Raw genomic sequence first — 14,791 nt, 5'->3', positions numbered from 1 at the left:
AATCCCATAAATTGTTGTTGAAGTTGATGCCGGTTGTGGTGCTCGAACTTTGTGGTGGTGGTGGCGGCTGTCGTTGCGGTGGCGGCTTTGGTTGCCGCAGATCTAAGGGGAGAGGAGATTGAACCTTCGATGAAAGAAGATGGAGATGAAAGATGAAAGAAGAACGAAGAGATAGAGAGAGGAGATCGAAGGGAGATGAAAGAAGATGAAGATGGAGATGAAAGAAGAACGAAGAGAGAGAGAGGAGAGAGAAGGGAGAAGAGAGGAAATGGGGAATGGAGGCGGAGATAACCAAGATATTAGGGGGTTTAGGGTTAAATGTTCCGTTTTTTTTAAGGCTGGACCGATTCAGTGGCACCGGTTCAAACCGGTGCCCTTTGTAATTTTGGCACCGGTTTGAGCTGAACCGGTGCCATTACTCTTGGTCTAAAATCCCGCCCATTTTTAGGGCGGTTTTTGGCACCGGTTTGGTCTGAACCGGTGCCATTTATTATTGAATTAAGGGTAATGTTATATATAGCCCTAAGGGCTATGTATAAGCATTAAATATACTGTTGGAAATTGTATAAAATTAGGAATTCATGACAAAAACACGCGTAAATCAGTGTTATTAGTGTTTATATTTTGATGATTTCTTAACTTTTTACGATTTTCAAGTGTAAATTTAATGCTTATATGTAGCCATAAGGGCTATGTATAACATTTTCCTTGAATTAAAGCTTTACAAGCATGTTAGTAATCCCAATATGCGGATTTGGTTTGATAAGGCCTTGGACTTTGTATGACCGGGTCTTTCCTCAAGAATAGCCTTGTAATATAAGGAGACTAGCTTGGAGGTGTGCACACTTGGGTGAGGAATTTGGATATTTAAGGAATTGGATTTTTAAAGGAATTGGTTTTATTAATTATTTTGATTATTGAATCATTAAAATTGATTTTGGAATAATGAGTTTGGAATTATTGGATTAATTATTGGAATTGGTTTTGAAAGCATGTTTGCAAATAAATTGAGTTTACATTATCTTGCACTTATCGTACTTGGCATATTTTGCTAATCCGTATTTCCTATTTGTTTTGGTTTGCCCTATTTACCGTAATGGTAAGCAGTGCTGACTATTTTCAAGTGGAGTCATGAATGAGCATATGGGAGTCCCGGGATTTGCTTCACCTAGTTTAGGAATGTTGGTCTCGTCTTTATTTTGACATAACAATGTAACTATTTTTTATAAGTTTTAGTAAAAGAAAGTTAAGTTTTCCACTGCAAGTTATGTTATTGAGTTAAGTATTTGAATAGCCTTGTGTAATTATGCAGGGGTGACACTCCTAAGTCTATTCCTACGGTATAACTATACGTATTTGTAGACACCCATTTGTGTCTCCCCAAAACCAAACCCAGTGATGAATATCTTTTAACCTCATTTGATTATCGAACAAAGCGAAAGTGTGAAAAGTCTAGTGATGAGGATGTTTTTATTAAAATATCTCTTCTTTCTGTTTTTGAAAATATTTCTTTTCTTACCCTATTTTTGAAAAACGCGCATTTCAGTTTAGTTTGGTCCATGATAAAGGTCCAATAATAGTATAGTTGAATAGGGTTTGAAAATACATTTCCAACAATATATTATAAAGCCCAATTCCGATGAATAATGAGGAAGTTATGACCAAAATACTAAACAGAGCCCGGTTTGGTTTTTATATGCGGCCCAATGATCTAGAGGAGGGCCTATTATTAATTATCATTTCTAAAGTTATTAGGATTGATTATAGTTTTCTAGAATATTCTAGAAGGTTCTCTTAAATCCTAATGGAGTTAGGATTGATAATTATATTTCAAAGAGTTTGAAATTGAATAAAACTACTCCTTTTTAGAATCCTTGTTTTGTACGAAGTGGAATATATTCAGATTTTATTTTCCTGCCTCAAAATCTTTATCCAAATTTTATATGGTTGGATAGATCTTGAAATTATCTTTCGAATGATATATTATAATATTAAATCCGAGTTATAACGAAAAAGATATGAATTAGATATGAAACTCTATCCAAAACTGACACCATCCCACTATTTCAGCCATATCTTTTTATCTACAAAAGATTTTAATCTGATTCTAATTGGGTTGGAAAATAGACTTTAAGAGCTTTCCAAAGACATATCATATTCCTTATTTGAAATTCTAGATCAAAATATATGATAAAAACAAAATCCGCAAAAACTGTTGTCCATCGAGTTTTATTTTGTGAATTCGGATTCTTTTCTTATTCTTCGACCCTTTTTTTTCTCTATAAATAGAGGTCATATCTCCCCTTTTTCAATCACCAACTCTCATCAAGAAATTCTTGATTACTCTCTCTCTCTCTTTCTAAACCAACCCTTTTGAATACAAAATTCCGCATTCACAAGATCAAGAAACACCTAGCCAAGTTCGAAGTTGCCTTCGCCCTAGACATGAAAGGTTTTAATTTCTGAGGGTTTTATCCCAAATCTCTATTTCAATTATTTAATTTAATTTTTTGTTTTATTATTTTCCTTGAAATTACTAACGTGTGTATTTTGTTATTAAAGAGGGATACGAGGCATCCAAGTAAGTACTTTAATGGTTTAATTGATATTATGATATAGAAATCATGCTTAGATTGTTATTTTGATTCCTAGTATCATGTTAGGATGTTTTATTGCTTCCTAGTATCATGTTTAGGGTAAAGAATAAGTTCCTTAAATCAAGTATGATTGTTATGATGCTTTCTATTTCTCTTCCTAATATTCATGTTAGTATCATGTTAGGGTTAAAGCTTTGATCTTTATTGCTTAGTAACATGCTAGGGTTTGTTATTAATCTTGTTAGTATCATGCCTAGGATCTTGCTATTATTATGCTTTAACATGATTATTTTTATAATTGTTATAATAATTGTTATTGTTATTGTTATTATGTTGCTTGATTATATTTTATTGTTATTGCTTGATCACGCCTTTTATGCATGTTTAAAGGGAATTGGTACTTGTAATCACGTTTAATAAGATAATTAATAATATTGTTTAGGGTTAATATGATTATAATTCAAGTGATCGCCAATAATAGATTTATTTGTGCATTAAATTCAACCAATATAGATAAACAGGTTTAGGGTAAACCTATTGATTGCATGTTAGTCAGAAAGCGCACATGAATACGATCAGAATAAAGTAGAGGCCTATTATTAGGGCAGGTTCGATCTCTTTTAGGTTGAATTTGTACCTTCATCCCCAAACTACTAGTCATGGTTCCAGACCTATTGGAGTTGACGATCTCCTGAATCGTTAAGGGGTGTAACCTTCACCTTGTGAATGGTTTACAAGTTCCTAAAACTTTTTGGCGACTCTTTTGATCTATGTTCTTTCCCTTTGGACGCCACCATGCTTAAGTGTATGATCATAGTGGGGTTCAAGCTAGGGATAATGCTTGAAATATTCCCTACAACATTATACTATTATTCCGTAGAGGGAGATTTGGAGGTGTTATAGTTGCAGCTGAAAGTTTAGGGTAGTGGTGATGGTGGTTGTATGGTATTGTGGGCTGTGTGTGCAGTTGTTTGGTTTGATCAAGGAACTATAGCATTTTGGAATTGGTGGTTCGGCGGTTTGGAGTCGGTGGTTGAGATTTGCGGGGCTGCTGAAATGGAGGGTGGAAACAAAGTTGGGCGATGGTGCGAGCTGGGTTGTGGCCGGAAAAGCAAGGTGGCTAGAAAGGGAGGGTAAGGGGAGGATGGTCAGAAAAGGGAGGTGGTGAGCAATGGTGGCTGATTTAATAGAGGGTGGTGAGGAATGGTGGCTGGATTTAATAGAGGTGGTGAGGATTGGTGGTAAGGATGGTGGCTGGAAAATCTTGATATTTTTTGTTTTTTTAATTATTTTTGTTTTATAATAATTTAAAAAATAATTAACCTATTAATAGTTGACACGTGGCATCTAACTTAAAAAAACAAGTCATCAACAGGTAATGGACCTTTAGATGAAAGGGGGGTATAAAGGATGGATTTCTTTGGAATAAATGAAGGTTGGATTTTTAGGAGGAAAAAGTGCAAAGGTTGAATTTTCTTTTCCATTTTTCCAAATAAGTACATGTTAATTTATCAAACCAAAAAAATACGTTCATATTAACTATCACCAATAATTTTATAACTACAAAACAAAATACGAACTAAAATAAAAAATGACATAGCATAAAAACATAGAAAAAGATCAGTGAAAAATAAAATTGGGTAAAAATGAGTACACGGGTGACCAAAGGAAAAAAATGTGTGATTAAAAACAATAGAATGTTTACAAAAAGGGTAAATATAATCACAAATACAAATTTTTGTATGTGGCTGATCACATGGTGCGGCAAGGGTTACTTGTAGGGTGTTACTGGTTTTGTCAGGGGTTACTTGTAGGTGTTACTTGTATTCTGGGGTTATTTGTATGGGTGTTACTGGTTTTGATCTGGGTTACTTGTAGGTGTTACTGGTTTTGTCAGGGGTTACTTGTAGGTGTTACTTGTATTCTGGGGTTACTTGTATGGGTGTTACTGGTTTTGGTCGAGGTTACTTGTAGGGTGTTACTGGTTTTGTCAGGGGTTACTCGTAGGTGTTACTTGTATTATGAGGTTACTTGTATGGGTTTCACCGGTTTTGGTTGGGGTTGTTACTTGTAGGGTGTTACTGATTTTGTCAGGGGTTACTTGTAGGTGTTACTTGTATTATAAGGTCACTTGTATGGGTGCTACTGGTTTTGATCAGGTGTTACTGATTTGGTGTGAGATTTTGGTCTGGAGTTACTCAGAATACAAGTAACACATACAAGTAACCCCACGATACAAGTAACCTCATAATACAACTAACACCCTACAAGTAACCATAGAATACAAGTAACCCTAAAATACAAGTAACCCGTGCCGCACCATGTGGCTTGCCGCACTGAAAAACCTCTAAAGCACAAAAGGTGTTTGGCCGTGCTTTATTGGGCTTTGGACCCATGGGTCGTGCTTCACGCATGTGTTAATCTATGGGCCTAACGTGGGATCAAGTGGGCCTAAAACGGGTGGAGGGTCAGGTTTGATCCAAATCACTAAAAAGGTCAAGCCTAGTTCGAGTGGCCCATTTTAAGGGGTTACTTCAACCCTTCATGGTTAAATAAATTACGGTTAAAATTGGCAAAAATCAAATGCATAATTTTTTTTTTTTTTGTTTTTTTTTTTTTGCGTGCAAGGACAAGACTCGATTTATATGCTTCATTTTGAGTTATGGTCCATGAAATTTTTTTATTTTTCGTGCAAGGACAAGACTCGAGTTATATGCTTCATTTTGAGTTATGAGCCATGAAATTTGCAAAGTTAGGGTTTATGAATTAAAAGTAAGGTTGAAATTGGCAAAAAATGACCAAAAATTCCTAGGTTTAATTTGAGTTCTAGGAAAACTAGTCGGTAAAGGTTTTATGGGTCTTTGCACGCAAAACGAATCACTTTTTCTCATTGTTTACCATTTGACCTTAAATTTGTCTTTTAAGAACCAAAATAACCCCTAAAACTTTAACTTGACCATTTCCGTCGCTCAAAAATAAAGTACGTAACGACATTTCCTTGCATGCAAAACAAGACATTTCCTTTCAAATTTTTCCAATTCAATCTTATATTTTACGACTCATGAGGAATAAATAGTACCTAAAACCTTAATAGAGCAATTTACACGGGTTGAAAACTAAAACACGCAAATTGAGATATTTCGTTGCTAGCAAATCGAGGCAATTTTACTCTTTTTTTTTTTTTTGCTAATTTCGACTTAACTTTGGCCCTTAAATTCCAAAATAAACCTAAAGCTATAATCGAGCAATATTTGCTGCTAAAAAACTGCACGTGAACCAAGACATTTTTCAGTATTTAATTACCATTTAATGGGTTGGTTAAGGGATAATGGCTAATGGTATTAATGGTTATTAGTCATTAAAGGCATTTGGTGAATTTTTAAAATTTTGGGGCTATTTGTTATATCTTGAAAACAATGAGGGTAGTTGGTGAATTTGTCAAAAAATCATGGGTATTTATTTGGTGCAAAAACTACTTATCTCCAATAGTATTTAGAAAATTTATAATAGTTTTGAGCGGGTATAATTACCATGAAAGACCTAATTTCATAGTAGTCTAACAATATACTAGAATGAATTCATAAGAATTTACTAGAATTTTATTTTATTTTATTTTTTTTTAGAAAAAGAAAAAGGAATTCATTCATGAAAGATAGTCAAACGACTCTTAAAAACAATTCATAGGAAATCTAAAATTCCAATACAAGTACAAATCACCTTAGAACTAGTTACATTGTAGATTTGATCAACAATCGCTTTAATAAAAAAACTTCATCTGAAGCAATACAATATGTGAGTTAGCACTAATTCGGCGTGAGATCCACAGATAAGTAGTTAATTGGGTGAAAAAACTAATACGACCTTCTAGATACTTTTGGAGACTGTGACACCGTAACTCTTCAAACTTTAGCAGACGAACAAACAAAGAAATTAAGCCTGTTGACCTCGATTAGTTTTGGTGATGACAAGCAAACTCGATTTGATAAAAGTGTATTAAGTGTGCAGGTTATTTAGGCAGGTTCTTATTAAGAACAAAGTTCCGGGGTTGGAACTAAGAGAAGTCCTTAATATACATACATATGGCATAAACAACAATTTGAAGTGAAGAAAGCAAAGAAGGTTTTATGCTTGGATGTTCTATTTGGCAAGATAGAGTTATCAAAGGTCCAATTGGAATATCATAAGAGCAACGAGTATTACATGAAGACTAAAAAGTATGAGTTATTATTTTTAGGCTTTATGTAAGTGTTTGATATTTTATGATTGGTTGGAACACAAGGAATACAAGAGTTAATTAGAATTAAAAGTGAAACGATCGATCAGTTTTATAAATTTGGTTTTTATCTTATTTTTGGTTTTTGTTAAAATTATAAAAAGATATTTCTTTGTTATATTTTTTTAACAAAATACATATTTTCTGTAAAAAGATTTTAACTGATTCCTTAAATTACTCTCCAAGGAAAAGACTTATTCAAACCTCATCCCACGTTCTATATTGAACGACTTTCCTGACTTCTCTACATTGCTTGAGTTAGTCCCTAAAGTTTAGGAACACCATCTCAAGTAGTGGAGAATGTGGGGAAGGTGGTTGGGTTGATGAAACAGTATAAAAAAGGAGTTGAGTTTCAGTTTTAAGGCAATCCTGACAATCGTACAACATTTGAGAAAAAAAAATATATTTGTCAGTGAGAGTATTCCTATGTTCCAACTATTGTAAGATATCTAAACACGTTGAGTTCAAATTACTGAGTTGTAATTTGGGAAAGGGTTGAGTGATCCTTGTAAAGACTTAGAGTTAAGTCTTGAGTGTAGGCTTCGGAGTAGAAGCTAGAGTGAGCATTTAGGGTTGGCTTAGGTTCTAATTGGAACTTAAGTTTTGTCGAGTTCCTTATAGGTTGTAATGGAGTAGTTGCCCTATTTAGTGAATTCGTGTTCGAAAATCCCAAGTGGTCGTGGTTTTCTCCTTGTAGGGCACAAGGAGTTTCCACGTAAAAATCTTTTTGCATCTCTTTATTTTGTTCTACGTTTTTAATTTCCGCAAAATTTGGGAACACTAGTTCCTACACAATTCACCCCCCCTCTTGTGTGTTCCATCTAAGTCAACAAGTGGTATCAGAGCGGGTTACTCAAAGAAAGCAGGCAACCCTGTTGAGTTGTGTGATCCAAACAAAATGAACACACACGAGAAACTTAAAGAAGGTTACTCTACTTAGAGACCTCCAATGTTCAACGGCAAATTCTTTTCCTATTGGAAGAACCGCATGGAAATCTTCATCAAAGCAGAAAACTATCAAGTGTGGCGAGTAATTGAAGTGGGCGACTTTAAGGTAACAACTACCAATGACAAAAACGAGGTAATCCCTAAACCAATGTCCGAGTATGATAAAGATGATTTTGATAAAATGGAGGTTAATGCTAGAGCTGTAAAATTACTCCACTGTGGTCTTGGACCTCATGAACATAATAGAGTCATGGGGTGCAAGAACGCAAAGCAAATTTGGGATTTGTTACAAGTCACACACGAAGGAACAAACGAAGTTAAGCGTTCTAAAATAGATCTTTTGATGTCTAAATATGAACGATTTGAAATGAATCCAAAAGAATCTATTCAAGAAATGTTTACTCGTTTTACTAACATAACTAATGAGTTAGTCTCTCTTGGAAGAACTACACCAATTGATGAACAGGTACAAAAGATCTTAAGGAGCCTTCCATAAGATGAGAGATGGAGAGCCAAGGTTACTGCGTTGCAAGAAACAAAGGATTTCACAAAATTCAATATTGAGCAACTGACCGGATCTCTCATGACTCATGAGCTGCACCTTGGAGCAAGTAACACAGAGAGTTCCAAAAACCGTGGACTTGTGCTTAGGGTTGAGGAACAAGAAGATTCAGAAACTGACAAAGAAGAAGTTGCCATGATGGTTAGAAATTTTAGTAGATTCTATAAAAATCTTAAAACTGGAAACCAAAAGGGTAAAAATCCAAGCAAGAGAATATCTAATTCTAAACCTGATTCCGGATGCTTCAATTGTGGAAGTTCAGAACACCTCATTCGTGAGTGTCCTCTCTGGGAAATTAATCAAGGAAAAACCAAAGGGAAGGAGCAGAAAAAAGAAAGATACAAACCAACCTTTGGAAAACCTGACTATCGCAAGGCAATGATTGCAGCTAGGGGTAGTGACTCAGAATCAGAAGATGATGAGGAGCCACAAAATGAAGAGATGGATAATCTGTGTCTAATGGCCAAAATCAAAGAAAAGAAAGATGTTCCATTAAATGAGGTATGTTCCAAAACCCTTCGTGTTTTATCTAAGGAAAAATTAATTGAATTGCTGTTAGAAACATTGGATGATTTTAAAAAGCTTAGCATAGTAAAGGAACAAAGTGATAAAGCTCTCAAAATTAGTAAAGACCACATCACCTATCTGAACAGTACTAGATAAGACGTTCAAAGTAGGTTCTTTGATCTTTTGGATCAGAACAATGTGCTAAAAGAGTCTTTTGAACGCACTAAGCATGAGAATATTACTCTTAAGGTAGAACTTGCTCAATATAAACTGTTTAATGTTAGTCTATATTCTGCTAGTTCTATTGAGACACATATGCGTATTTTCAATGTTGATTTTGAGAAACTAAATAATGATCTTGTTACCGTTAAGGAACAAAAGGAAAAACTTGAAAAGGAACTTGCTTTAGCTAATGCTAGCAAAAAGGAAGTTCCTAAGATTACTCCTAAATATATCCTTGATGCCCAAGTTCGAAAAAGAGAAAGATTAGGTTTTTCCAAGCAGAGCCCTAAGAAGAATAAATATGTAGATTTACCTAGTAACAAGCTCTGCTCCTTTTGTGGTAATACAGGACATTTGAAAGAAGCTTGTTCCAAAAGGAATAAAAAAATACTCAAAAATGAAAATACTATTAAATTGATGTGGGTTAAGAAAACTAGTAGTGATGAAAAGGAACTCGAGGAAACCCGAGTTCCTGAAACTAACAATTAGTTTTCTTACAGGTCGCAGTGAGGGGGAACAACACTTGGTACCTCGACAGTGGGTGTTCCAAACACATGACAGGAGACAAATCTAAATTTCTCTCACTGGAGACCTATAATGGAGGAACGGTGACTTTTGGAGACAGCAAGAAAGGCGATATAATCGCAATTGGAAAAGTAGGAAAGTCAAGTTCCCATGCAATTGACAATGTATTTTTAGTCGAGGGCCTCAAGCACAACTTATTAAGCATCTCACAATTTTGTAATAAAGGCAACTCTGTAAGTTTCACTTATAACTCCTGTAGAATTTTTAACAATGACAGTGAGGAGGTTATCTTGGAGGGAATTCGTAAAGGGAACACATACATTGTGGATCTCAACACAGTTCCTAGGAACAACCTAACTTGTCTCAATGTCATTGAAGATAACTCACTTCTATGGCATAGACGCCTTGGACATGCTAGTATTCCTCTCATCGACAAGCTTAGGACACAAGAGCTTGTTGCGGGGCTTCCCTCAATAAAGTTTCTAAGTGGAAAAGTTTGCAATGCATGTGTGAAAGGGAAACAAGTAAGATCCTCATTTAAAAGTAAGAAAATGGTAAGCTCCACTAAACCTTTGGAACTCATTCACATGGACTTATGTGGTCCAATGAGGGTACAGAGTAGAAGTGGTAAAAGATATGTTCTGGTAATAGTTGATGACTTTTCTCGTTTTACATGGGTAATATTTCTTTCTAGCAAAGATGAGACTTTTGATGAATTTACTGCTTTTGCTAAAAGAATTCAAAAGACAAGTGGTTATCAACTAATAAGTATGCGTTCTGACCATGGCACTGAGTTTGAAAACTCAAGATTTGATGAGTTTTGCAGGGAACACGGAATGGATCATGATTTCTTGGCTCCAAGAACTCCACAGCAAAATGGAGTCGTAGAAAGGAAAAATAGATCATTGGAAGATATGGCTAGAACCATGCTTATTGCTAGCAATATTCCTAGGAACTTTTGGGCTGAGGCAGTAAATACTGCATGTTATATCATCAATAGAGTCATGATTCGACCAATAACTAACAGGACACCCTATGAGTTATTCAAGGGTAGAAAACCAAATATATCTCATTTCAGATCTTTTGGTTGCAAGTGTTTCGTCCTCAACAATGGTAAGAGAAACATAGGGAAATTTGATGAAAGGAGTGATGAAGTTGTACTCCTTGGCTATGCAAGGAATAACAAAGCTTACAAAGTCTATAATAAAAGGACAATGTGTGTTGAGGAGTCTGTACATATTATTTTTGATGAAACTGACTATTTATCTAGTGTACAGGAACATGAGCTTGAACAGGAACAAGGAGACTTCGAAATTGGTCTGATCCGTTCCACTGACCAGGATGAAGAAGAAGTCCCTTTACCAATAAAGCAGCATGTCAAAATTGTAGCAGAACCACAACATGAGCTAGAAAAAACACCTGTTCCAGAAGACAATGGAACACATGATGAAGATTTGGAACAGGTTGTGGATGAAGTAGCAACAGAAGCTGCAAAAACAAATGTTGAAGGATCCAATCGAGTAACTTTGCAAAATTTCCAACCTAAACCTTGGAAACACCAAAGAACACATCCAATTGATAAAATCATAAGTTACCTTAGCAAAGGAACCCAAACAAGATCCCAACTCCGAAATTTTTGTGCCTTTTATGCCTACTTATCTACTATAGAACCAAAAAATATTACCGAAGCCTTAGGTGATGCAGATTGGATCAACGCCATGCAAGAAGAGCTAAATGAATTTGAAAGGAACAAGGTATGGCACCTTGAACCTAAACCGAAGAACCATAAGGTCATTGGACTAAAGTGGGTATTTCGAAACAAATTAGATGAGCATGGAAACATTATAAGAAATAAGGCTCGATTGGTTGTCAAAGGCTATAACCAACAAGAAGGTATTGATTTTGAGGAAACTTTTGCTCCCGTTGCTAGATTAGAAGCTATTCGAATTTTAATTGCTTTTGCTGTTTTCATGGGTTTTAAATTATATCAGACGTTAAATGTGCTTTTTTAAATGGCTATCTTCAAGAAAAAGTTTATGTGGAACAACCCCCGGGTTTTGAAAATCCAAACTTTCCTAATCATGTCTTTAAGCTTGACAAAGCTCTTTACGGGCTAAAGCAAGCACCTAGGGCATGGTACGAAAGACTTTCAAAGTTTCTTTTACAAAATGATTTTAAAAGAGGAAATATTGATAAAACTTTATTTTTGAAATCAAAAGGAACTCATCTTTTAGTTGTACAAATTTATGTAGATGACATTATATTTGGTGCAACTAACCAGTCTTTGTGTAAATATTTTGCTGAGCTAATGAGTGGTGAATTTGAAATGAGTATGATAGGGGAATTAAATTTTTTCCTCAGACTACAAATCAAGCAAACTGACAGAGGAATAACGATTCACCAATAAAAGTACATTAAGGAGTTATTAAAGAAGTATGAGCTCAACAATTCAAAGACAAATCACACTCCAATGGGAACGGCTACACGTCTAGATGAAGATCCCAAAGGAAAAAGTGTAAATCAAACCAAGTACACACCGTGGGATGATTGGCTCATTATTATATATAACGGCAAGTAGACCAGATATTTCTTTTAGTGTGGGTCTATGTGCTAGGTTCTAATCAAATCCCAAAGAATCTCATATGACTGCTGTAAAAAGGATTCCGAGGTACCTAAATGGAACAGACGATCTATGTCTATTCTATCCTAAGAGTGATATGTTCAACTTAAGAGGATATGCGGATGCAGACTATGCTGGAGACTTTGTAAACCGCAAGAGTACATCAGGTATGGTTCAATTTCTTGGTCCATGTTTGGTTTCTTGGGGTTCCAAGAAACAAAATATTGTTGCTTTATCCACTGCAGAAGCAGAATATGTAGCTGCGACCTCTTGCTGCTCCCAAATACTTTGGATAAAACAACAGTTAAGAGATTTTTGTATTATTCTAGAATGTGTTCCTATTTATTGTGATAATAATAGTGCCATTTGCATCTCTAAAGATCCGGTACATCATTCTAGAGTAAAGCATATTCAAATTCGTCATCACTTTTTAAAGGACAACGTTGAAAAAGGTTTAATTAAATTAGATTTCTGCCCAACTGATAATCAAATTGGAGATATTTTGACTAAACCTTTAAGCAGGGAGAAGCATGAAAAGATGAGATTGGAACTTGGTATGTGTAGGCGTCGCTCGAAGTGCGCCTACGTTAAAAGCATGTGGTGAATATGCTTGGCACTCATAGGAAGTGGGAATTGACATATACGATTATGGACAAGGAAAGTAGGGAGCCGCCAACAAGTTTTTAAGGAACTTGTAAACCGTTCACGGATCATTTAAGGCAACCACGATAAGGGACAACGGTAGGCAACAACGATTGACCCGTGAAGGTTACACCCCATTCATAATCCATGAGATTACTAACTCCATATGGTTCGGAACCACGAAAGGAGGATCGGGGATGATGGTACGAAGTGAGTCATGGAGTCACATTCGCCCGTATTGGCCTCTACTCGATTCTTATAGTGAAAAGCATTCCTGCGATCTCAAAGGCATACAAACAAAAATTCAATTTGCTCCAAACTATTATTAAGCTAAATTGGTTTAATATTGATGCAACACATTATTTTAAAATATTAATGATCACTTGATTTAATAACAAGATTAAAAAGGAACCTAAATCGGTTGTCCAAATTATCTTGTTAGGCGTGATTTTCAATTACATATTCCCTTTAAACATGCAATATAGTGATCAATAAATAATAATAGAATAAACATTAATATTGAAAGCAATTCAACAATAATAATGTTAGTCAAATCAAATATAAAATTAACCTAATCATGATATTAGCAATATTAAAATAAAATAAGTGTAATTAAATTAATTAATTACTAACATTCTGCGCGTTTCTTTAAATTGCTACATCATGAATAAACTGTTAGTAACTTCAATAAAAATATAAAGAAAATTGAAAATTAAATTAAATAAAGATAGATTTGATTTGGTCCAAACCCTCAGTTAATTATACCTTTCACGCCTTGGTTTAAGTATAGAACTTTGGGTATTGTATGGGCTCCTTGGAGTACTTAAGGGAATAATAAAAGAATAGGGAGGCTAGTGTTTAGGCTAAAGAGGGAGAAGAGAATTATTTGACGATCAAGCTTGTTGATGATTAAAAAAGGGGTGATATGGCCTCTATTTATAGGGAAAAAAGAGGGTTGAAGAATCAAGAAAAGATCGAGTTCGAATCGTATTAAAACTCTTGCGATAGACAACAGTTTTTGCGGTTTTTGTTTTTATCATATCGTTTGATCCAGAAATCAGAATAAGATAAATAAGATATCGTTGGAAAGCTCTTGAAGTCTACTTTCTAACCCAATTAGAATCAGATTAAATATTTTTTATAACAAAAGATATTACCGAAATAGTGAGACGATGTCAGTTTTGGATAGAGTTTGACATTTTATTCATATCTTTTCCGTTATAGCTCGGAATTGATATTATAATATATCATTGGAAAGATAATTTCAAGGGCTATCCAATCGTATAAAATTCAGATAAATAATTATGAGGCTCAAAATTCATATTTGTCTATCTTTGAATGTCTTTCAATTCGGATAAAATTAGGACTTTTAAAAAAAGGAGTTTTATTCAATTTCAAATTCTGTAATCTTATCTTTTCAAAAAGGATAATTAGGATCTTTTATAAACTTATAGAAGATTCTAATTAATCCTAATTGGTTTAGGAATTGGATTAAATAATTTGGACCCTCCACATGATCATTGGGTCGTAGGTAAGGTGGGCATAGGTTTGGTTTGGGTTCAGTTTAATATTTTGGCCATAACTTATTCGTTATAACTCGGATTTGGGCTTATAATATATCGTTGGAAAGCTATTTTCAAGCCCCATCCAACTATTAAATCATTGGACCCAGATTATGGACCAAAATAAACTGGATTAAATGTTTTTATAAAAAGGACACGAAATGAATGATTTTAAAGGACACGAAATGAATTATTTTGGGTTTAAAGGCACGAAAAATGGAAAATAAGTTATGGTTTGGGGAAATGGGCTAGAAGTTGGGTTATTTTATGAAATGGAAATATGGATTTAAGCACTCTAAGATTAAATACTCAACCCGACCAATAATGGCGGTG

This window comes from Chenopodium quinoa, unplaced genomic scaffold (genome assembly GCF_001683475.1).
Source record: "Chenopodium quinoa cultivar QQ74 unplaced genomic scaffold, ASM168347v1, whole genome shotgun sequence".
NCBI lineage: Eukaryota > Viridiplantae > Streptophyta > Magnoliopsida > Caryophyllales > Amaranthaceae > Chenopodium > Chenopodium quinoa.
The sequence above is the reverse complement of the archived record's forward strand: the minus strand, read 5'-3'. Positions refer to the sequence as shown.